This window comes from Erithacus rubecula (genome assembly GCF_903797595.1).
Source record: "Erithacus rubecula genome assembly, chromosome: 3".
Classification (NCBI taxonomy): Eukaryota; Metazoa; Chordata; class Aves; order Passeriformes; family Muscicapidae; genus Erithacus; species Erithacus rubecula.
Genome location: NC_136689.1, coordinates 144003669 through 144029040, shown reverse-complemented (window position 1 = coordinate 144029040; position 25372 = coordinate 144003669). Strand labels below are relative to the sequence as shown.

General features: G+C 38.9%; 1 long non-coding RNA gene across 2 annotated transcripts in view; it reads right to left on the bottom strand.

The window, feature by feature from the left end:
* Positions 1–25372, bottom strand: part of LOC306800098 — a 237262-nt gene that overhangs the window by 203030 nt on the left and 8860 nt on the right. The window contains exons 2-3 of one of the 2 annotated variants that reach the window (XR_013773760.1): positions 22642–22833; positions 12305–13235 (exon numbers count right to left, since the gene is read on the bottom strand). This is a non-coding gene — a long non-coding RNA (uncharacterized lncRNA). Of the gene's footprint in view, positions 1–11709; positions 13236–22641; positions 22834–25372 lie in introns of those variants that run through there. The other variant, XR_013773761.1, reaches the window with a different exon arrangement.

The window sequence follows — 25372 nt, the reverse complement described above, 5'->3', positions numbered from 1 at the left end:
CTGTCCATCCAGCCTGTCTAGATCCCTCTGCAGAACCGTCCTACCCTCCAGCAGACCAACATTCCCTCTCAGTTTGGTGTCATCTGCAAACTTAACGAAAGTACATTCAACTCCCTTATCCAGGTCATAAATAAAGATCTTAATGAGGGCTGGACCAAGTACTGAGCCTTAGGAAATGCCACAAGTGGCCACCAACTGGATGTGTCACCATTCAGCACCACTCTGAGTGGGTTAAGCCAGCAAAGAGTGCACCTGCCCAAGCTATGGGAAGCCAGTTTCTCCAGGAGAATACTGTGGGAAGAGGTGTCAAATGCTTTGCTGAAGTCCAGACACACAACATCCACAGCCTTTCTCTCACCCACTACATTGTCACCTGGTCACACAAGGTCAGGTTGGTCAAGCAGGACCTGCCACCCTTCACCCCATGCTGCTGGGACTGATCCCCTGGTTGTTCTGTATGTGGTGACACTCACAGTGATTTGCACCATGACTTCCCCTGGCACCATGGTCAGGCTCTACAGTGAATTCCCCACATCCTCCTTCCTGCCCTTCACATAGGTGAGTGTTGCATTTGCCAGCCTCAAATCATTTGGTCGCTCCCCAGCTAGCCAGGAGTGCTGACAAACAATGGAGAGTGGCAGGGTGAGCTCTTCCTCCATTCCATCACCACCCTGGGCTGGATCCCATCCGGCCCCATGGACATGTTGCATTATTGTTAAAAGAAAGGGACTATTGTTTAGTGGAAGCAAAGAGTAAACTTTGTGAAGTAATTAAGCAGTTCTTCCTGGGTTTTGTAAACTGTTTTTCCACTAAGGGAAAACTTGAGCCGTATTTACAGCTGTGGAGGTAATCAACAGTATCCATTTAATATAGATTCTGGGGGAGGACACAGAAGAGAGCATTCTCAAAAGCTACACAGGTTAAAGAGAATTTTTAAAAGTTAATTAGCACATATATTTTTATCACATTTTTATTTTCTCATTGATTTCAAAGGGGAAACAATTTGAGCTTACGCTCTGCACTTTTGGAAGTTCTATTTGAAAATGTAAAGATGAATGCTCAGAAATTACAGGGGGTTGTTTGGCATCCAGCTTTATGCTTAAGGAAGAAAAGTTACCATTGCCTTCCTGTAAATGCTACATTATTTTTTTTCCACATTATCTGTCTGCAGTAACTGTATCTGCTTGTTATTTTTATCTGCCATGTTTAATGTTGAGTTCTTGTTTAGGACTGCATAATTGCTGTTTTCTTGTTACAGAACATTAACTTTATGCTTCCAGTAACAACTTTATAATGAAAATGCTAATAAAAATGGGGCTCTGCAAACTGCACAGTTACAAATTTCTCCAGAGCTAAGTATGAGGCATATCATAATTCTTGACATCTCAGGATTGTATAGTCTACTGATACTGATTACACTGCACAGTTAATTTAAAAATTATCTCCTGCAGGCCTGAGAGAAAGGCAACAATTCTAAATACTTCAGAAACACATATACATACTAAAAATGCTTCTAATAAACATTCTGGTTTTCTCAGTGTAGCAATACAGTCACTGCAGGACTCAGAAATACCCTGTATTAATCACATTTCTGCTTGCAGGTTTATACTGTTTAATCCTATTACAACTGTACAGCATGCTTTTCCTTTGGTAGGTGATGTCAGACTAGCTGGAGACAGCAGCACAGGCTGGAACACTGTGCAGGTTTAAATGGCAGTTTTCTTTGTTCTTTAAGTATTTTTGGATTTGGGGTTGTTTTCTTACACAGGGAACTACAAGACAAGAAATTATATTAGAAAAATGAAAGTCAAGAAATGCTATTATGTGCTGTTCCTTCAGTCGAGTACAAAATGAACACTGTGCAGCTGGACTGAGATAGAAATGCATGTGAGAAAGCAAACTTTGCCTTAAGCTTTTCAAAATGTAGCACTGTCAAAACAGAAGATTATTTATATTTGTGATTATGTATAAAAAGTGCAGCACAATATCCAAACAGTACCATTATTTCATCCTCTTCACCTTTAGTGTAATTCAGGGCGAGAGGAAATATATATACACCAAATAAAAAAGGGGAATTCATAGTACAAATAGCATATTCTCCACACCACTGAGTGGTCCTGAAAAAGGCACAAAGAGAGGTGTAGAAGATAGACATCTTTGTTATCATATTCCTGCTGGGAAAGTTGCCACTGCTCTCATGGAACAGGGAGCTATTTATAGGATAGTGGAACAGAGAGGAAAAACAGCACCAGTCATGCTGGGTTTGATTTATTAACTCTACAGGAGGAATTTGACAACCATGATTTGCCCAAACGATACAAATCTGACAGCTGCTCCATGACTTGTATGATGGTAATTTGATTAGACGTTGGATCATATGTTTGCCTTCAGCAGATTGCTGTACAGTTCTCAATCTTCATCAATTTTCTGCAAGCTTATCATGTCATTAAATACTTCATACCTTAAGCTCCCTCTCAGGGGAAATGAGAGGAAAATGAGAATCACCACCACTACCTACTGACATCATTTACCTGGACTTATGGAAAGCGTGTGAGTCTGTCCCACACAACATCCTTGTCTCCAAATTGAAGAGACATGGATTGGATGGATGGATAGATGGATGGAAACAGGAGGCTTGGAACTAGATGAGCTTTCAGGTCCCTTCCAACCCAAACCATTCCATGGTGCAATGATCTAGGTGCGTCTGCCTGTAGATTCCTGAGGGCCTCAGAAGCATCCAGAATTCCCCAGTGACTATAGGAGGAGGCTGATGGGACAGCTGTGACTGTATAAACAAGACTCTAAAGGAGCACATTCCTACTTATGGAAAAAACCTAAGAGATCTGTATCATATCAATACCATTGATTAGTCTTTGCATCTTTCACAATTACCACAGTCTGATACTTCTCTCTGACATAATAAATAGTGATGATAGAACATCTTTGACATAATAAATAGTGATGATGGAATGAAAACCCATTAACAGGGAAAAGCTGTAAATACGTCCTTTTTCAGAGTAATTGCTTGACTGACAAAAAGTCCAGTCACCACCTATTCATCCTTTGCTCCTTCCAAGGAGGAAATCACATGCACTGCACAGTGTTTGTGGGTATTTGAACCAACCCCTCCTTCCCCTCTCTCTTACACAGGAATTTTGAAAGTAGTATAGAAATTACACCACAAAACTTTTCAAGGAACATTTACAGCTTTACAGTCTTCCTAAAAAATCACTAATACTGCTCACCTTTTGAATACTGCAGCTACTGAAATGTGATGACAACTGAATTGTATAGTCTGCAGGCAGTCTGTGTAAGAGAAGGCGACTTCACTTCTCTAAATACCATTTACTAGGGCTGACAGAGGCTCCAGTTATACTCCTTAATTGGAATAAGCTGTTTGAATTTCTTTTTTTATTACTTCTCCAGTGTAAGCTTGCATCTTCAGGTTTCATTGGGCAGCATCTCAAACCCAAGCAACTCTGTACTCTGTCTGGCATTGTTCTCTTGGCCATGCTACAAGGTTTTTTCTCATTCAACAACAATTTATTATTCCTTTTCCATTCCTTCTTGATAAACACATCTTGAGTATACTTAATTTGTAATTCCACTGCTCTAATGAGATAATTGTTCAAATTGGAGGGTAAAAGCAAATAACTTTTGTATCTTGCACACCTGAGTATTTTTGGGCTTTCTTCAGTCATTTTCTGTGTTAACAATGAGTGAAAGTTTAAGCATTAAAGGTTTAGCTAGACTTCTTTCTGCCCCACTTCTCTTTCTCTGGAAGAACAGCACAGTTGCATAACATGTGAAGTGCAGTCTCTGAAAACCATCTGCTCAGTCTCCTTTCGTTAGTACACCATGAAAAGGGTTTGGGTTTGGTTATTTTTGTAACACAGACACCACTACTTAAACATCCAGTGAAACTATATGAGTTCTAGTTTTATGTTCATACATGGAAACTCTGCTGAGAAATTACTCATCCCTGTCATAGCACAGCTGTCAATTTTAGAAAATTCATTTATGATTAAACCCATGTATGTATTGTGGGCACTTCAGTGCTTTATGACTGTTTACATTTGCTCATATTTATTATCTCCTGATGCATTCCGAACCATAACTGAAGCCTGATTATAATCTCATTCATATTAATGAAAGCCAGAAAAAAAAAAAAAACCTTAGAAATCAGTGAAGTCGCTCAGATGTTATGGAATTTAATGGAGTCAGAATCTGGCCTTCAGTCACAACAATCCTAGATAGATTACATGGTCCCACATCAGCAGCACTGCTCTGCCAATAAAACAACCATCACATGTAATTAACAGATGTGAGCTGTCATTGACGTCAAGCCCTTGGAAGTTTTTAGTTCAGTGTGACCTTACTTACCTATCTTTCTAGCAGAAATGCTGCAGCTCAAACAAAAATTCAGAGAAGCTTGATATTCTAGGATTTCCCAATATCCCATCTGGATACACTGGTGGACATCTAGCCAAGGACCAGCAGAACCTTCACATCCCTTGTGGTTCCCATTCTTGCAGGCCATGTCTGCAAGAGCTCCAGAACCAGAGCTGCCAGTGAATGGTCAGACCCTGGCACAGTACAATCCTCCACATGGTCACTGTCACACAGCACCACACATGGATGCTTAATTTAAACAGCATCTATATCAAAATGGATGTTTTTGATGGAAGGAATTGCAGCCTTCATTCTGCATCCCACAATATGAACTACTGCCTTATCAGTTGAAGCATTAATAAGCACTCTTATCAGCATTGCCCTGTGAATCTTGATTGTTCTTACAACTACTTTATATTTACACACACACACATATATACACACTGCATATATACATACATATACTCTATATATATTGTGTGTGTGTGTGTGTGTGTGTGTGTGTATATACAGCTTTTATGGTACAATACCTTAAATCGGTACTCTAAGCAGTCTAAATAAATAGAAAAAACTGTTTTAAGATGAGCATTTTTATGGAAATTATTTCAGATTGTTCAACATGCAAATGGTTTTTCTAATATTAAAAAAAAAAAAAAATGAAAACCTATCAAAACCTTTACTCTTACCATGAAACAGCATCCAAGATTATTTAAAGATTTATTTTCTGCTACTAAGCATGTGAATGGCTAAATTGTCCATTTTCTGAATTCACTGATTCCAAATCAGGAAAAACTCTATATAGCAAAAGCTCAGAAAAGTTTAGAAAGGAGAAATCTGGGAAATTTGTGCTTCAGAAACCTACAAAATACCTATCAAGTTACATGACCAAGAAGCATCATAGCTTAAAGAACATCGATAGAAGAGATTCTTCACAACTTCTTAACTTAGTTTTCACTAAGTTTTCTAATGTGAGGATGCCTGAGCTAAACACAGATATAAATACATTTACTAGTGGGAGATGTGACATCACTGTTCAAATTCCTGCAGAACAGAAAGAACCAACATACACAGTAGTGCCTCTGATTTGAAAACTCCTTTGTCCCTCAAAGTTTCCATCTTTTCATAAGATCAAGTTTGCATCTTTGCTTTCCTGCCTCTATCTGTAACACCAACTTTTTTTCTGAGACTAATTTAAGCAGGAAGGGGTCGGGGGTATTTGTTTCATAGCAGAAGCCAGATTTGATTAGCACCTCTCTGAAGATACAAACTTGGTGTCTCCAGCTGACAGAGACAGACCAATGTCAACCCCTTGGCGTGGGATGCATTCAGGAAGTGCCTCTGCCTGCAGAACCAGAGTAGCTGACAGTGGAAATCCTGGGTGTGTTATGTCTCATTAGAGGCAGGAAACAGCCCACAGTAGCTATGGCAGGCAGTTCACAGGAGGAACAGGACTTCATGTCTAGTGGGACGTCACACACAGTTAAAAAGCTTTTGTGGACTGCCAACACTGGACTGCAATCCAGAGCAGAGATTTTCTGTCTTAGAAATTAATTAGAATAAGTGTGAAACATCTCCAGAAGAAGACAGGTAACAGATTCCATTTTCCACTAGATGGTAGTTAGTCAATTCAACTAATGTAATAATATGTGGGGAAATGTGTTTATTAAAAAAATGCATTAAGCTATGCACTTAATGTATATGCTTTCAGCATGTTTTCCATAGCTTTAAGTAAACAGAGCTCAGTTCACAAACATCTTTCATCCCTGCCGCTTCCCTTTTTCCTGTCAGCCAAAGATAAGGCTTGTGTGAAGCTTGGAAAAATAATTTTTCACTTTATTAAAATGGCAGATTTTTCAGATAAAGCCATATTGTTTACAGGAAATGACTTCCCTGCTGAGACAGTGATGTTATCAGACAACAAACAATTCTGACTGACATAGACTGCATTTCCTTCATTCCACTTCCAGGGCCCATGCACTGTTCCATGGATCAGCCTTCCCTTGGCTGCAAAGGGGGACAAGTGAGGGATCTGCTGTTCCTTAACAGAAGGAGAAAACCTAATGCCAGAGGTAAGACCCTCACTATCCATACTCACCTACTATAAAATCATCTTTTAAGTTCAAGTTTTAGGCAGTTTTAACTTTGTCTGTACTCTCCCCAGACACAGAACCTCTATAAAACATGAATTAAGCTGGTCAGAACTGGCATAGCTGGTTAAAAGGAAGTGAGCTGAAGTTTTGAAGAGTCTTAGTGAACACAATAGACAAGTAAAGCAAGTATCAGTGAATATTTACTGAAATGTTTGTATTTTTAGCAGAAGACAAACCCAGGAAGCACCAAACTAATGAATAAATGTGTATTTTAAAAACTTCTGTGAAAAATCCACATTAACTATGCCTCTGTGTTTTTCAAGAGAAATTTTTGACTTTTAAGTGACTTACCACTGATGTCATATCTATAAAAAACTTCCAGACAATCTTACAAATCAATCACATAATCTTTGCCCAAAATATTTATCCCATTTTGGTTTAGGCCATCACTGGCACCATGGGATTATCACTGTTTATCTAAAAAGCACCAACAAAATGGAAGAAAAAAGTGAACTACACTATTTAAAACAAAGTTTCAAATTCTGCAAGGTTACTTTATGCTTAGAATCCTCAAACACATATTCTAGAAGTTTAGTTTTAGTTTAGGACAAATCAGAATGCCAAACATTACCTCAGCAAGGAGAAACAGTACCAAAAATTAGTCTGTCTGATTCTCAAATGAAGATTTTCACAGAATGAAAAACAGTCAGCACTCACAACACTCACAAGTGCAGCCAAGCCCATGGAAGGGTTCACACAGGCACATTACTCATTCTCCTATCAAATACTCATTTGAAAAAAACCAACAACCCCCATCCTCCCAAAAATACTGGTCCTTACATTCTTCAGTGAGTGTGTTTTCTCCCTTAGGAGAAACCAAACTATTTGAAATAATTTGATACAGCATCATCATAGCCTGCTCTACTGCCTATGTAACCAAGGAGTAGCTAAACAAAATCCCCAAACCTGGAACCACAAGAACTCAAACTCTTGAAAACTCCAACTAATCAAACACTTGCATTAAATTAAAGCTTCAACAGGTTTATTGACTTACTATATTTACATTTTACTCCTAATGAGTTTTCAAGGGCTGCATCAAAAGCAGTCGGAATGTTCTTTAATAAAACAACAGTAAGTGTAGTTGGAGCATACTTGGGTTTCTCCAATATGAATTCTAGGTTTAAAATGCATTAAAAAACAAACAAACAAACAAAACCTGCTGAAACACCAAATATGCCTCCACATCTAACCTGCTAAGATTGCTTTTACTCACTGTCCATGCTACCAAGGAAATTGGCTCCACATAAAGGCCTTGGCTGAAAAGACACATCTTAGACATTTTGGTTGGCAGTACTGTTGATTTGAGGATTCCTTCTTGCTGTCAAACTTTTTTTTTTCTTTTTCTGTCACAGCACTATGGCATATGGTGCACACATACACCAAGTGAGGGCATGGATGCAGTCTGAGGAAGGACAGAGCATTTCACTGCTGCCCAGACACCAGAGAGCTGTGCTAGTTACAGAGTGTGTTCCTTACCATGGGCAAGGGCAGCAATCACAGTGGGATGGGTCAAGAGTGTGCATCAGCATTCACCATCACATAACAAGTGACAGCAAAGCTGCAAGTTGTTCCAGCCTCACAGGGAAATCCTTCTGTCTTGGCACTTTCCTCGTGCTTCAGCACAGCTCTCAAAATCAGCATTCCCAGAGTGTGGCAACCCAGGCAGGATGGGTGAAGCAAAGACAGCAGAACTTGAGAGAAGTTCTCTCAGGCAGAGTCAGGGACACCACGAGGCACCTGATTCTGGGGAATGGAATGGACAGACATGCAGATTCTTTCTGGAGACAAGCTTCCAATGTTTTTAATTACATCATCTCTCCTGAGGAGGAGAGCTTGCATCCCTCATACTTCCCTAGTTCATCCCAACTGGAGATCTGTGTTTTGTACCAGTTAAACAGATGCACTGAATGAAAATCTAAAAGAACAGTTTTATTCATGCAGAAGTGCACACACAGCAAACACATGGTTGCCCTGCAGTTTTCACACAGACATGGGTGATCTTCAGATACAGAATTTGATGAGGTCTCTTCCATGCAATAGGCTCCAGTGCCATTGCCTTATATTGCACAAGGACTTCTACATATTAAAGACCCCCCTCAGTTTGTAAGCAAAAATAAAAGCATAACAAAAAGTTCAATTATAGCAAAATAGGGCTCATGAGTGTGAATTTAAATGAGGAAAGATCCTCTCACTGTTTTTTATAATGTATTTGGCCTTATAAGTAAAAAATATTACATTTTAGAGTCTGAGTCTTTGAAATATTAACAAGGATACCAAATTGTAAAAATGATCCTCAAGAAGCCAGTTTATGCTTTATAAAGATAGGGAATTCTACATCCCCCATTCTTCTATTTGAATAAAAATATTTAAGTTATTAAAAAAAAAATTGGTACTTAATAATGCCCAAATGCTGAAGCCATACTTCATTTAACAACACATCCAGCAGTAGGAATGTGATTCTAAGACATGATTGAAGAGCTACTGGGAAAACTAGAGATGCTTATCTTATTTTTTCTCCTATGCAGATTTACCCTGTCAAAGATATTTGTCATTTTTTAAGATATAAAGGGCAACAGAAATTGTTAAAGCTTAGTTCTACTACTTTAATGATCACTTGGTTTGGGAATTGTTTTTGCAATACCCTGTAAATCTATTCCTCCTTTGACAATGACTAAGTAGATAATAAGCAATAAATCACTGTTGGAACTGAGAACTGAACATTCAATATAAGGTTTCAGGTTATTTCTGTCATCAGAGTATGAGATGTTGCTTTTCAAGCAAAGATATATTGTCACAGTTTATTTGCAATTAGAAAGATATAGATCCATCAGTTAAAGCCTGTTTCCCAACAAACATGTAGGCCTTTATACAGTCAGAACCATGATTTAAGCATGAAGAGATTTCTAGAAATACATACTGCTTCCATAGAAATTAGTGCTTACAATAGTAAATACTACTCAAGAATAGGATTCCCTGCTTGCCACTGTCAATTGGTCACTGAGGAAAGCTGCCTTTCCAAGTCAGTTGAAGTCAACATCCATCCCCCAGCCCCACCATTTGTTGTAGCTGAGTATAGGATGTCTACAGGACCTAAAAATTAGCTGAACTGTATAAATACAGCAGTGCCTTTCAAGATGTCAATAAATCTGCACAGACATACTTTGGTGCATTTGTACCACTCATACAGTATGTGCAACTCTTACTAATCTACAGTAACATTATGAAGTCAATCCATGCATTTAAACATTAAAATATTCTAAATATCAGAACACAGTAATATCTATGGACAGTCCCTGATGTTGTAGAGGTCCAAAAGCAAAAATGTTTCTCTCTTATAGCCTCTGTGAAAGATCATGCCATTGCATTTATTTGCCAAGGCCCTTGATGTTCAGTGCAGACACCTTCTAGAAATCCTAAACGATTTTTAAAACGGAAACTCAACTCTAAAATAGATCTGGGAGATTAATAGGATAGTACAGAGTCCTCAAAAATGTCCATCTCAAATTCTTTGCAAAAACCACCCTTTGTTTATATTCCCAGTTTCCTCAGTGTGCTGAATTTTACAGCACTTGTTGCAACATTTGTACATCTTATTTTTATGTTAATTCTCATTTCTCCTCTACAACTTTAAGGCACTTCTATTATTTCAACTATTTTCATTCTTATTTTCACCTCCAGTTTCAGCTACTAAGAAATGCAAGTCATTATAATAGCAAAAGAGCAAAACACTCCTCAGCTTCAGCATCTCATTTTGTATTTTACAGGTGTGTTTAATTTGATATCCAGTCTTGAACAAAAAAGTGCAGTGCAGGAAGAGAAAATGTCGATGAACCCAATCAGTCAAGAGGCTGAGCCTCTCAGCTTTCTCCAGACTCCTCTCTGAACAGGTGTTTGCAGCTTCACTGGGTGAAAGGAATCACAGATGCAGATTACTTCATGCATAGAGGAGGGGGTAAGCCCTCCAAATGTTTAAACAGTTGTTCTTTGTATAAAGGAAAACATGAGCTCGGGCAATTCTGCTGAACACAGCTGTGAGTTCCGAGGGAAGAGAGCGCCCGACCAGGGCAGAGTGAAGTCACCAAGGACTTTGGGGTATTGCTCATAAGGGTCACAAAAGTGCTGAGGAGCACCCCAGGCAAGCCAAACACTGGACTGCAGACACACCTGCTCACCAAGGGTCAACCTTAGCATTTCACCACCAAAGGCAGCTGCACCTTGCTGCTCAGCATACAGCTAATGCCAAACCACCCAAAAGCAGCAGCTGTGTCACTCTGGATCCCCAGCCTGGTTTTCATTCAGGTACTTCCCTCTGCTGCAAAACACCAGGAACTGATCCATGTCACACAGGCAATGGCTGCTGGCTTCCCATGAACAAGATGAGGTCATTTCCTTGCTGCACATCAGGCTGACTTGCCAAATCTGCCTCTTCTGTTCCCAAACTTCACTACTGTGTTTGTGAACCTGTCCTGCCTTACTGTGCAACAGCTGCTTCATCTCCTTACCCCCACCAGAACTGCACAGATACTATGCCAAATTCCCATCACCCCTTCCCAGATATCCCAGTACTGCAAGCTCACCTGGGATTATGGTGTAAATATGCATTTGGACAACACTACAACACTTACCTTCTTCAGCTGCAAACAACAGCCTTGTTTCAGACATGTTAAGATGTTCAGGACTTAGCATTTCATGAATAGAGAAAAAAAATTATTTCATTTCAAACACTTGGCAAAAAATAAACTCAAACAAAAATACAGTATGGATTTTAAATTTTTTTATTTTCTGTAGTTACAAGCCACTTCAAATTATTTTCATGTGCTGACATGTGACAGCTGTGTTTGAGTACACGGATTAGACACCAGTGCAGTGTGAAGCTACACACAAGTTCAGCCCCACAAAACTGGACTGACAAACTGCATGCAAACAAAGCTTATTTAAAAAAAAAAAAAAAAAAAAAGGCAGCACTTATCTGGCATGTGGAATGGCTAAGACAGCACTAACCAAAATGAACACTAGATTAATTATATGGCATTTACTTTGAACAAAGAATTCTGTTAACAAAAAACACTTCCTTTCTTTTAAGTCCAAATACTATCTAGAACTAAGAAATGCTAAATATTTACAGCAAAGCAAGCCTGGAAAACAACCACCAGCCTTTTTTTTCAAAAAAAAATCAAGCTCTGTAGTTTCTGCATCAAAGTCCTTTTAATAAATATACAGCCATGATTTATCAAACCAAATAGACAGTTATTTTTAAAAAAGCATTTTTAAATCAGGTTGTATTAGGTATGCAAGTTGCTTTAAAAATCTTTGTAGAGGTACTAGCAATGAATTAGATCAATAAATAAGGTCACAACCTTCTATCATCCATCACACGTTACTATGTCACCAGACAGAACACAGTGTAAGAAACAAAATGGTTACAGCAATGGAACCATCACAGAAAAATGGCTTTCCTTGTTTCACCTTTGGTCATTCACTGACAAATTCAAAATCATCACCTTTCCAATGATTATTAGCCCATCATTCCCAGGACTAAGAAATCCTCTTACTTTTAATTCCGATAAGTGAAGGAGAAAACACTATACTTTTTAAAAGTATCTGTGGTTTTGGCCATAATCATCTTTTACAGAACCACTATAGTGAAACTGAACAAATAACTACCTGGGTTTGGTACACTATGACTTACAAAGTCTTTCATTTAAGTGTTAGGGAATGAAAAAAAAACAACCAAGAAACAAACCCTAAACATTTTGGGAGACAAAAGAATGGAGAGCTAAATTACTGGAATAATATTTTTTGTATTGGCAGCAGTTACTCTCATTGGCCATCCCTTTAGAAATAGAAGACTAGAGTGAAACAAAGAAGGAAATAAATCCCAGGCAAGATCCAGGCAACAGCACATGGTTGTTCAGGAACTGAACCAGTGAAGACTTACTTCTGAAGGAATTCTGAAGGAATACTTTGAAAAGCTGTTATTGCCATAAAAAGCAAACCATGGTGGGGGCACCACAGACAAGGACATACACTGTGGATTGGGAGAACAGCAAAACCAGACTGGGCAATGTGTTTTTAACTTTTATTTTGGTCTTGGGTTATGCCCAGCTAACAAACAATTAGGAGCACAATCTTCTCACAAGGAGACTCAGAATACAGAACTCCAGAGGAAACAACAAAAAGCAAGACACAACAGATACACACAGGGCCTGCTAAGTATTTGCCAATATTGACAATAATTTGTCCTCACAGCCCTAAATAACAAAAGCTGCTAAAACAGACAATTGATAAAGCAATGAAGGGTTCATGGGTTACTGTAGCAGTTAATCAACACCTGTCATTCCAAGAAAGCCTAATCCTGTAGTTCATGCCACAAAGCAGCAAAGAGCTCATCTTTGAACAACTCATGCACCAGCTCTGGATTTCCATTTCAGACTAGATTTCAGGAGATCACACCTACCAGCCAGGATGATTCATGGGGAGGCAATTCATCTCTGTCTAGAGAAACACTGCTTGACAAATATAAATGCACATGTGTTCTTGACAGCTTCTCCTTCTGCTGTTGTCCAAGCATAGCCAGGTGCAGCAAACATCTGACTGAAAGCTGGAGCTGGTACAGCTTCCAGTCGGGGATGTTTACAGCAACAGACTACCATACATCACTGCAGGGCCTTAGAGCAGAGCAGCTGGTCACCTCTAGGACAGAGAAATAAAGAAAGAAAGGATTTAAGACAAACTTCTGTAGCATTCCAGCCAATTACTGTGCAGCTAATATTGAACAAAACACCTTTTTACATTCAGTAGCAAAAGTACAGTTTTAGATTAACACACACTTTACATTACATTAGTATTTCTAAATGTAACAACTAGATTAAAAATTCTCAATTTCAATATACATTTTAAGATGTCTTTAGGTTCAAATATATTACTTCTCATTTATATATTACTTTATTTATAAATATGTTTTATTTATGCATTTAAAATAGATCAAATAATTATTACTTAAACATACATTGACTTTATGTCCCTATAGGCTCATTCCTGGAGCTCTCAAAAACCAACTTCCACTTTGAACTTTCCCATAAATTTTGAAAATTACTACCCTCTCATAAATATTTATGTTTTTAAGTACAGCTCTATGGAAAATTAAAGACAGAAGCAAAAACAAGCCATGTTCATAATGAAGAAATACCAGAAACAGAAACTTGACAAAATTCTAAAAGTATTTACCCTCAAGGTCAGAATCCTGCATGATTAGTTTAAAGCTCTATTATGACCAACTGATTAAAATAAACCCAAACCAAACCCTCTCTCTTTGGGTAAGCATTAAAAAAAAGGGATGGGGTGAGAGGCAAAGCAACTTCAGGATGGAACCGTTTCACTCCCCATCTTCAAGTTTGTCAAAACTCTCACAAGAGTTGCATTCAGTCCTGCAACAGTATCTTCTCTAAGTTAAAAGAACCTTTATAATATTAAAATTTAGTATTTTCACTGTATAATACTCAAAGAGGAAATAGTGTACAGCACACCAAAGTAATTTACAAAAAGCATTTCACAGGGTTAGCTGTTGCACTTTCTCCTATGCTCTGATTTCACTGTGGAAATGGGAACATTCACCCATTCAGGCTTGATCATATTCACAAACTTCTTAGAAGCCTTAATTTTGTAGTTTATAGCAGAATGCCTTCCTCCCACTAACAGAGCTGCAAGCAGAATGATATATTCTCCATTTAGCAGTCCTTATCACTTCCAAATGAAAATAATTTTTCAAGTCACAAGTTTACCAGTGCCAGCTTACATGTAAACTTCAGCAATTTAAGTTGCTTGTTCTCTGTTTAAACCTCCACAGCAACTCATACATCCAGAAATTGTGGCAAGGAGTTTAAAACTGAAGAAAAACTACAGTATTCAAGATTTCTCCTGTTACAGGCACCCAATCACATTCAGTTTTCAAAGAAAGGTTTCCCCCTGCAGCATGAGAAGTTGTTACTAGTAAGTGAATTTTGTTATTACAGCAGCATGCCAAGATTAACGAGGAGGTGGCATGCAGTCACTATGGATACCATGCTGACCTTCATTATTTTTGAGAATAAATAACTAGAAAGCCAGTGGTCATTTGCAACAAAGGCCTCTTCAGGCTGTTCCAAAACTGAAAATTCCTATTTTACATTGGAAAGAAATAGGCTATTTCATGCAGAGGTAGGCACATGGTATTTGACTAATTAGGCTGCTGAGCATTAAGTTGCAATGAGCCATTTCTTTGGCTGCTTTCCTTTAACACTTCTTAAGGAATAATGAAGGTTACTACAATGTCACCTGTCCAAAGAGAACAAACTCTCCACTACCTGTTTTGTTTTACCATCATCACAAAATTGCCAATCTATGTGACAATGATATCTCTTGCTGCTTTACTGAATTCACTATCAACTATAAATACTTGCAGAACAAGTAATTATATTTGTATAAAAGGAGTTGAAATTTTCATTTCCAAATGCGATGTTAAAAAAGGCAGAGGCATTACAGGTGACAATATAACTACATGCTTGAAAGACACCAATTTCTAGAAAAGTTCAATTAAAACTGAAGCCATACATTCATTAAGAAGCATCTTCAGCTATTTTCCCAACCACCTTCTTCTTTCCAAACAAAAAATGGAGAGCATACTCCAATCTTCCTTAATGGCACAGCCCTCTTGTTTTTGCAAAGACTAAAAGCTCTAGAAACACCCAGGATTTATTCTAATGTCACCATAAGCTGAACAACATTGGCTGCTGGCTTCCATTAATGCCTTTAACTGTTTTTATTGAGAATAGTAATAAAAGATACCATTCTTTGAAGTGTCGAGTCCCCTCCTAACTCCACACAGAGAGAACACAGAGAATGATGCAGATCTTTAATACTAGATGAAGTCCTTCTGACACCTGAAATTCATCTCTTTGTTAATAAAAGTAGCATTAAGATCACCTGCCTAGGAACTGCTCTTCAGCAGTCAATACTCCAGAATTAAAAAAAAAAAAAAAAAAAAAAAAATTACAAAAAAAATTCCTTATTTAATTACCAGAAGATTTAGGATGCTGGCTGTTGACTCTCATTGTGAAGTTCTTCCTACTGTATTTAGATTTGTGTGCAGTTCAAGAATCTCTTTAATAGTTAGGATTTAATCCTCAATTCTCTTCTGGTCAATATGCATGACTTTAGAAAACCCTCATGGGATTACCCTCATGGAAAAGTCAGGATTTAAAAGAGACACCATTACAATAGTGTTGGTGTTTCTTCAGCAATTCCAAATCAAAGCCATGCATATCACCAAGACTTACTGCAATCTTCCCAAGCCTCCATCATTAATTTACCAGTCACACTGAACTTCTACTGCACCTTTCATGAGTACCTTGAGCAAAAAGTCCAGCAAGACATGAAAGAGAAAAAAGGAAGAAAGAAAGAAAGAAGCTGAGGAGGCAAACATCTTCTCTTCCCCCAGAAGTCTTGAGACTTCATCACTCTCCATCACCACTGAAACTCACTCTATTTGGGACCTCAGTCACCATATAAAAATAGTGAACTGCAAAGGGAGCCCAAGGAGCCTGTCTGTGTGTGTATGCTCATTTGTGTGTGTTTGCAGCCAGATCTTGTCAGTCAGTCCATCTGTCAGTCAGAGCAATTTAGCCTCAGATGCCTGATGCAAGCACAGAGTGATGAGAAATGACAGAGGCAGACAGATGCTCGCTGCTGCTACGAGGTTGTTTTTTAACTCATGCACATTGACCTGAAGAGAACTGAGATTTAAACATTAAACCTAACTACTGAAGGGATCCTTAAAATGCAAATAAATTGAAATACAGTAGGAAGAACTTCACAGTGGAAATCAAGAGCTTCCACTGTGAACTGCAGCGAACTTCTGACACCTGCACAGAGTTCACTGTAGCACTACAAGTTAACAATACCCATCAGGAGGAATACAGTGAAGTAGGAAGTGTACACAAGTAGTTTTAACACTCCAATTCCAGTGTATTTTCAGAAAAAAACAAATTCAGCTTCTTTTGATCACTAATACTTACACAGTGCAACTAACAAATTCAGCACAAGAGGGAGAAAGACCTTTTAAACCAGGACATGAATTCTAACACAATGGAAGAGATGGAATCTAACATTACCAATTGTAAAGAAAGAGGAAAAGAAGTGTCTTTGTATTTTAAACATGTCCAGGAAAGCATGAAAGTTAATATGTTACTAGCACACCTCAGATGGAATTTTAGTGAGGGCTGGATGCATATACCATATGTAATTAGTTCAGTAAAGCAAACAACTGGAAGTCTGTGGGGTAAAGTAATTATTTTTATGTGACAAAAAGAGTTCTGAGGAGGACAAGCTACTGAAGAAGGATAATGGTGTAAGCCAAAATAAAGTTCAGATTCAAGACTGCCCCTCATCCTAGTCTGAACAAAGTTCGAAAAAGTCTTAAATGTAGTGTGCTCTGCCTAAGAATGACAGCAGCAGTTAGACACCCCCTTCTTCACCACCAGTCTCATATTCCTCTGCTGAGCAACAGCTCAGCCTAAAGAAATCATATGTTTATTTATGGAACAGCATCTTGGCTCTTCATTGGGCGGAGTAGCATACCCAAGATGTTATTCAGGCAAATTAAGTCTTTATTTCAGGGAACTTCTGCAGTAACTGGTAATCTCCACAGTCACCACAGGAGATTGGAAATGGCTAATTCAAGGTCATTTTGCTTTAAAAGTGAGCTAAAAAAATATTAAAACTCATCTACCACACTAAAAAGTTATCATAGTGAACTACCCTCATATAGTTCTAACCAGCAGGTTAACCAGCAATCAAGAACAGAAGAAACAGTATTACCAAAATTACTTGTATTTCTCTTCCTCAGTACACAGTCATCTAGCAGTTTATACTGCTATGGGACATAGAGCAAGATGCACTGTTATTTTCACTTCCTAGATTTTAAACTTTTTCAGCAGGACAGCATCATCCCAATGCACAAGAGAAACCTGAACAATAAGAACTACAAAATTAGGAGAAATGGGGATACTATAAATGTATTAGGCCAGATTTCACATAAAGATTCTATCTTTCCCTCAAGTTTTCATTGAAGCATTCCTTCCTCAGTGTCAGCAAGAATTTCTGATTACACAACCTCAGTAGGTTTAACATTATAACCCATTACTGCTATCCACAGCATAGATCTAATTTCATAGTTTCAGCTATTTACCTCTTTTAGTCCCTTACAGGAAAGGAATTTTTGTCTCATTCCTGGTAAAGATCTACAGGGAAACTAGATTGCTCAATGTGGATTCTTGTAGATATTTCATAATAAACTATTAAAAAAATATCACTAAGTATTTCCAGCTCCCTGTACATGGTATATCTCCATGTTATCCTGAAGTCTTCCAACTCCAAATATGGGCCTATAATCTGTCTTTTCTTCTTCCAAGGTAACCAATCTTGCTGATCTGAGATGACAAAGCTGCCTGTAAAAACTGGGCTCTTTCATTTTAAAGGCATCTTTAAAGCATAAGATTCAGAAGATCCTCCAATCCAAAAAAATACAAGAAAAGTTCATACCAGTGATCTGATTGGTCTAAGACAGTGGAAGATAGAAGCTCAAGGACAAAAAACAACCTTAAACTTGACAAGAAATAGAAAGGAAGAATACACCTAAGAGATGTTCATTGTAGTGCCCTCTAAAATAATCTAAACACCAGGAATGGTAAAGATTGAATTATTTGTAGTAAGTTCACTACTGAAGTCTTCCACACCTGTTGACTCAAAAATGGCTGAGCATGGATGGAAAAACCTCCCTAAAAAGACAGAAACCAAAAAATCTATACAAATATGTCATTTGTTAAGTAGGTTGCTGGTTGGCTGGGGTTTTGAGTGGATATCAATTGAGTCTGGTGTTGCAGACTCCAATCAATGACACATTTAGCACACTCCTTCACTTAATGACTTTTCACTCACATTTGCAATTATAATTCTCTGGTGATATCAGCTGCCAACAATAGTTCTCTGTAATGCTGTGAGAGAACAAGCAGAGAACTGCAAGCAGACAAAGTCCCTTTGCTTACCTTGCTGAACAAGGGCACATTTGGACAATTTGCTAACAGCAGTCTGTCCAACAACTAAGTCTGCAGCAATTACTAAATTGCTGCAGAAGCTGGTAAGAACCAGGGCACAAGGAGATACACAGGGAATGGTCCCATTTTAAGGATAATCCTCTGTGAATGTATTCCAATCCTTCCAAATGAGTATAGTTGCAAATATGACAAGTCCTGGCATCATCACACTGAATTTTGAAAGCAGAGTCTGGAGGCTGCTGCTGCAGCCTGTAGATTCTGATGAAAGTACAGTGTTCACAACCACCTATTTTCCCTGCTATATAAAGAGGGCTCAACTGCTCCACTGCAATTAAATCCTGAAGGATATCAGACTGAGAAGCAATCTATACACCAGTATCAATCCCAACCTTGCTCTCAGAGCACATACACTTTATAAAATTACTTCAATGAAAATAAACTCAACCCAGCAAGCATGCAAGTCACAAACATCAGATAAGTGCACAGCTCTTGGATTTACAGATCATCTTTGTTCTAATGCACAAGTTGTTTCTTTTTAAAGAAAGTCAATTACTTGTTTTGCAATCATACCCAGGAGATCCATTCTTTTAAGCATACTCGTAATCCTGCTTCCACAGAGGAAACAGCACAACCATGGCATCCTCAGGATCAACAATCTTAAAAACAAAACCAAAACCATACAGCATGAGCTATTATAAAACTCCTTTCAACTACTCTCATACTGATTATCTCTATTTTAAATGCAGATTTCACCAAGTCCTTCTCAGAAAGTAATTTTCAGGATTTACTGATAGTAATTGGAACCAGACACAGTGCTCTGGCCAAGCAGCTCATTTTGAAAACATTAACTCCATATTATAGAATCAATCTTACATCAGATCTGACAAATAGACTTGGAAAATTACTGCTTTCAGAGCCTCTCAAACACCATCTCCCCCAGAATCAAGCCACCTCCTTCAATAATTTATAAGAAACAAGAATTAAAATAGACCTTCCTAGTTTGCAAATTTGCAGGGAGTGTAACTGATAAATTTGAGTCGTTTCCCTACTTGGAACAACATAAGAGTTAAAACTTTGTTAGAGGACTAATACAATATGAGAAATACAGCTTTTTGAAGAAGACAGAAGTAACTTTTAGTAGGATATTTTTTTTCCTAAAAAATGAAAAAAAATTTTGATTTTTATACTGACTGTTAAAAATTTTACTTACTAACTACTAAATTAGTTGTGGGTTTTTCTGTGTTCTATGCAGAATTACCCCAAGATTCATTGAATCATAGAGTATGCTGAGTTGGAAGGGACCCATCAGGATGATGAAGTCCAACACCAGGGCCTGCACAGGACACTCATGAATCACACCATGTGCCTGTGAGTGCTGTCACCTACTAAAGCATCATGGCATTCACAGGAGGTTCCCACACTCTTGTGCCTGAGAACTCAAAGGTATAGAGTCCCATTAGCTTCTGGAAGGAACATGGAAAAAGTCTGGATTAAATTAATTTTGATAATCTTAATGGTTTTAACAAATATTTATGAAAAGCAGAGTGTACCCAATAGCTGGGGGACTCTGATGAAAGCTGAATAGCCCAGAGAACATTCTTGGACTGCAGGACAACTTTCAGGACAGGTCTCCCACCACAGACTCTCCTGGAAGCTGAGGTGCCCAGAGCTCCATGAACAGAAAGGGAGCTGGCCTGGAGAACTGGCCAGATCTCTGGATCACCCAGCTGCACCCTGGCCAGGCAGGACTCCAGGAGCCATCCCAAACACCCACCAGCACCCAGGAAGCTGGGGCAGAGCACTCTCAGCAAACTGGCAGGGGGTCAGAAAGTGGAGAGGAGCAGGGGAGAAGGGGCTCCACAGGGAATGGCAGCACTTCCACAAATATAAACATACATGGATAAGCCTGAGGATGGGGCCAAAACAAACATCATCAGGCCCAGGGCAGGAAAGCAAAGCTGTGCCCAGGGCAGATGAGCCCCATACCCTGCAGCACAGGCTGGGGAGGGCTGGCACAGCACCAGCCCTGCAGCAAAGGGAACAGGAGCCAACAGGAAGGGATGATCCCCTGGCAAGGCCACTCTGCACCCATCTGGTGCCCAGGTGGGGACCCCACTTCAGCAGGAGACTGAGGAACCAAGGAGGCAGAGGGGCCTGTTTTCTCTGGCACACAGCAGGCTAGGATCATCTGAGAGCTGTCTACACCAAGAGGGGAGCTGTAATGGCAGAGCAGCCAAATGCTCTCAGCCCTGGCAGACAGGATAAGGAAGAGCAAGGGCCACAAAAGGCACCATGGAATATTCAGGTTGGACACAATTACAATCTTTTTTACTCAAAGGAGGTGAGGAGCAGGCACAGGTTTCCCATGGTGGCCATGGGTTTGCTGCTCTTGGGGGTTTTCACAGCTTTAGGGGTCAAAGCCATCACTTATCTCACCCACAGCTACTTCTACCCCTGCTCTGAATGAGTGGCTGGACCAGAGACCCCCAGAAGCCTCTTCTGACCACTACACCTGCAACTCCATAATGTCATTAATTCCTGTGATATACTTCCAGCAACTATAGCCTCGATTATATAATTGTCCTCAGACATAAAGAAGTCAATATTGGATATAGAACTACCCACAGATTACATCAGTACAGTCTTTTCTATAAATAACCAGGTGTTATCAATAGATTCCACTGCCAGTAGGTCCAACACTTCTGAAACCACAAATATTTGATGTTAACACTATTTTTTTACAGCTGATGCCAAGTATTAAAAAAATAAATTACAGAGAAAATACAGGCTGCATACCTAAGCCTATTGTATTTAAATATGCTGCCAAACACTATCCCATGGTCACCTCTGTAGATGACTCAATATTCTTCCAGAAAAAGAGCCTTTCAAGATTATAATTTTATGTCTGTGTATCAAAGAACAAACAATACGATATTTTTACTTAGCTTGCATGCAGAACTCCCTCAAAGTTGAAAAAGACAGCAGAATGTTTCCTACAATACACTATTTTGAACATGGAAACTCTGAAGCAGTACACAGGGATGCCTTACATTTAAGAACTGACTACTGACTATCAGTCTCTGGTTTTTTTTCAGCAAATTTCTCTTTTTTTCTCTCCCTTTAATCAAAATGAAATCATTTACAGTAAACAAACAATTTAGAAGTAACTTAGGAGCAGAAGGACTGGTTTCTACAACTCATTCCCATGACAATGCAGTTTAAGCAACAATTCAATGCAACCAACAAAACAGACTGGTGAAGGGGAAACCTAGATCATTACCTGACATTAAAATCCTGGGGTTTTGGTACTTCTGGTGCAGCAAATCTGAAATTCCCATGCTGTCACCAAGTTTCAAACTAACAATGAGAGCTACTCAGTTTTTTCAAGGTTAGTAGCTAAAATGAATTCTCTTCCTTGTGCTGACAGATGCTTTTCACACCTTTTGGTTAACTAACTAAAGCAGTCCTCTCAAAAACACAAACTCCAACCCTCTGCCACATTAGTACTGCATTAATACACAAACTGCAGTGAAAGATCTGCAAAACCAGTTTGTGCTGAAGACAATATTTAAACTACACATACCTCAGGGTATCTCACTTCAGAACAGGCTCTAATCCTGCCTAAGGTCTATATTCACAAACCAAACCCATCAGTGAAGTCTAGAAGCACATGCATCAATTCTGATTCTTCCAAAACATGACTTGCATGTTCAGCAGAATCAGCAGCAAAAAATGCCAGTACCCAGCCTACAGTGACAGGCATCCTGGGGATAACAACACACAGTTGTTCTCAAGTTAATCTTGAAGCAATTTTTTATTAGCTCTGCAAAATACAGAGTAATACAAGAACATAACAACTACATGCAGCTGGATTCTGTGTCGTACCTCAAACGGAAAACAACTGAGCAACAAGAACATCATTTAATGCAACTTAGTATTGCTTTATAATTATCTTAATGAGGGAGGCTGTTGCACAATGACTGTTCCAAAACCATGAAAAGAATACTCACACCACAGAGTCTGACTACTGGTACACATTCAGGATGGTTTAAATTGAACATGGCAAAAGCACTGTGACAGAAAGGTAGTCATGTTTCTCTGTCTTCCAGCTGAGTGATTCCTATTTCCTCTGCCACCCAGGAATTTTTGGATTTCATGATGCAAGTTACTTGGATAATCACTATATTAGTTGCAAAATAATCCTGTAAGAAAAAAAAACAGAGAAAGAAAGATGAGTTTTCTGCAACAGCAAGGAGATCTCAGTCACTGACAGGAAGGTAACTGCATAGGCCAGGACTGCCTGTTTTGGTGGCAATACAGTGATAGGTGTATTCTTTAACCAGAACAGAACCTTCCCTTCCCATGGCTCCCTAAAAAAAAGAAATACTTAAGACATTTGTATCAACATTTTGAGTGGGGAAAAGTAATGTGAGCAAGATGTAGATCTCTGAGAAAGAGTTAACAACAAAAAATGAATTTGGAAAAATCAGACTTCCTTAACTTTGCAACCATTTAGATGCAGCTTCAGTACTTCCCTCACATTTGAGAGGGAAAAAAAAAAATCACCAGAGGAACATCAAGTTGCTTTCCACTCTCCTCATCCTTCACCCCCACTGCAAGTCTGAACACTGTCCTTCAGCCTCTTTTGTTAACAATGCACATTAACATGGAGCTCTTCCCACAGGCTTCTGTGCCAAACACAGTCAGCAGACTCCACCTCCATGGAAATCAGCTGAGCAATTCCACAGCAATCACTTCTCCTAAATGCTGGAAGGAGTCCCAAGTCTGTTTTCTGTTCCCAGTGCTCCACTTGCCAGTACTTGGTACAGTGCAGGTTAGTCCCAAATGCACCCGGCCCTTGGAGAGGCCAAGGCAAACCAAAAGATCAGAAGAACAAACAAAAACCTTTCTGGGTAGTCAGAAGCATCTTAAAGCACCTCAGGCAAAAATTCCCCTGAAGACTTTGCTGGTCTAATACATTTCTGAGTATTAATATTCCTGAAAAATATCTGTGAAAACCTCTACCAAGGGATGTGGTTCTGTCCTCCTTCACTGATTGGAAATGACACACGTGCTGCTGACACAGGAGCATCAGGGACTTCATTAGGTCAAGGGTACAGCTCTGCAGAATTAGCATAAGTGATGCAAGCCAAGCCCAAGAGTAGAGTTCCCACAAAAAACTGTTGTTAAATCTGGAGTTTTTACACTAAAGATTTTATTTCATATATAAGAGCCTGAAATAAAAGCTCATTAAAGCTAGGCATCAACCATAACAAATCAGCCAAAAAAAAAATTAAAGCTGCCCACCTCATTTAACCATATTTGCATATGAAAAATGTTTACAAGAATAGAAAAATAAGCAAACGTATGACTCTTCATAGAAATCCTGCCATACTCAGTTCATGAACCAGATGATGTTCCATGAAAGAGGATTGAAGTGCAAGGATGCTACAGTCCTTAGGACTTACTTCACCTGTTGAAAGAGCTAAACAGTTCACTCAACTTTCCACAACATTTACCATTTGCTTCCCTTGCTTTTTTAAAAGCCAAACAAAGATAGGTAACTGAAGAAAATACCCAAGGTGTTTGGACACTGGCTAAACTCTGTAATTATTTATCTTCCACAGCCTCTCCTGAGGTGTTTACCTGCAGATGCAGGACAAGTTACTGAAAGCAATTTTTAGACACCTACTGCTCCTACTCTTTATCTGAGTGACCAGCTGCAAATTCTGAGTCAGGAGGTCCAAGGCCAGGCTGGATGGGCTTTGAGCAAGCTGGTGTAGTGGAAAGGGTCCCTCCCATGGCAGGTTAGACTGACATGGTCCATTCCAACACAAACCATTCTGTGATTCTGTAACTGTATCACCGCAAGCAGAATTCAATGGAGACCATATTAGCTCAACACAAATGCTGTAAAAATATCAAAAAATTCCTCTGATCAATCAGTTCCATTTTAAAAAGTCAATTTTATGTGCAGTTTGTAATCTTCTTCCAAAGTAAAGCATTCAAATGTAAGTGGTGCTAGAGTAAAAAGCATCAGCAATAGCATTTCTAGAACAAGTAGGTTTTGTGAAAATTGCTAAAGTTAACTTGCACAACGGGACCTACAAGCAGCACACTTAAGGAAATGCTGCAAACACAGGCTTCCAGTCATTTGTATACAATAAACTCAAGCAACAAAACTCACCATTCTTGCACAAAGCCAGTCAGCTGCCTTAGGCTCCATTTCAATGTAAGAAACAGTGTTTTGTAGTTGGCAAAATCTGTCAAGTTCTGTAAGCAAGTAAAATCTTGCAGATACCTATTTAGCTAAAGCATTATTTAAAAGTACAACACCTCAAACTAATTATATTTTACAACTTAAACCAGTAGTTTGAAAGACAGGAAACACCACAGAGTTATCAATAGCCTGTACACCACAGTGCTTCAGTCTCCAATGATCTGCAAGTCCCATCTGTGCAAAGAATAACCAGACAGCTAAAATAACTTGATTCTACAGAGGGGGAGTAAATGGCTGAAGTAAACAGCCACACAGTTCAAGTTGCCAGCAGATTATAAACTGTCTAAACTATTAAGAAATAGATTTGTAGTGTACCAGTAAACTGACAGAGAACTAGTAGTCATCTTCTCATTTAAAGCAGGCAACCTAAGAAAACATCACCCCTTCTCCCACGCACCCCCCTCCCCCCCTCAAAAAAAACAACATTAACAGTCTTTGAAAATTGCAGCAGAGGTTTGGTT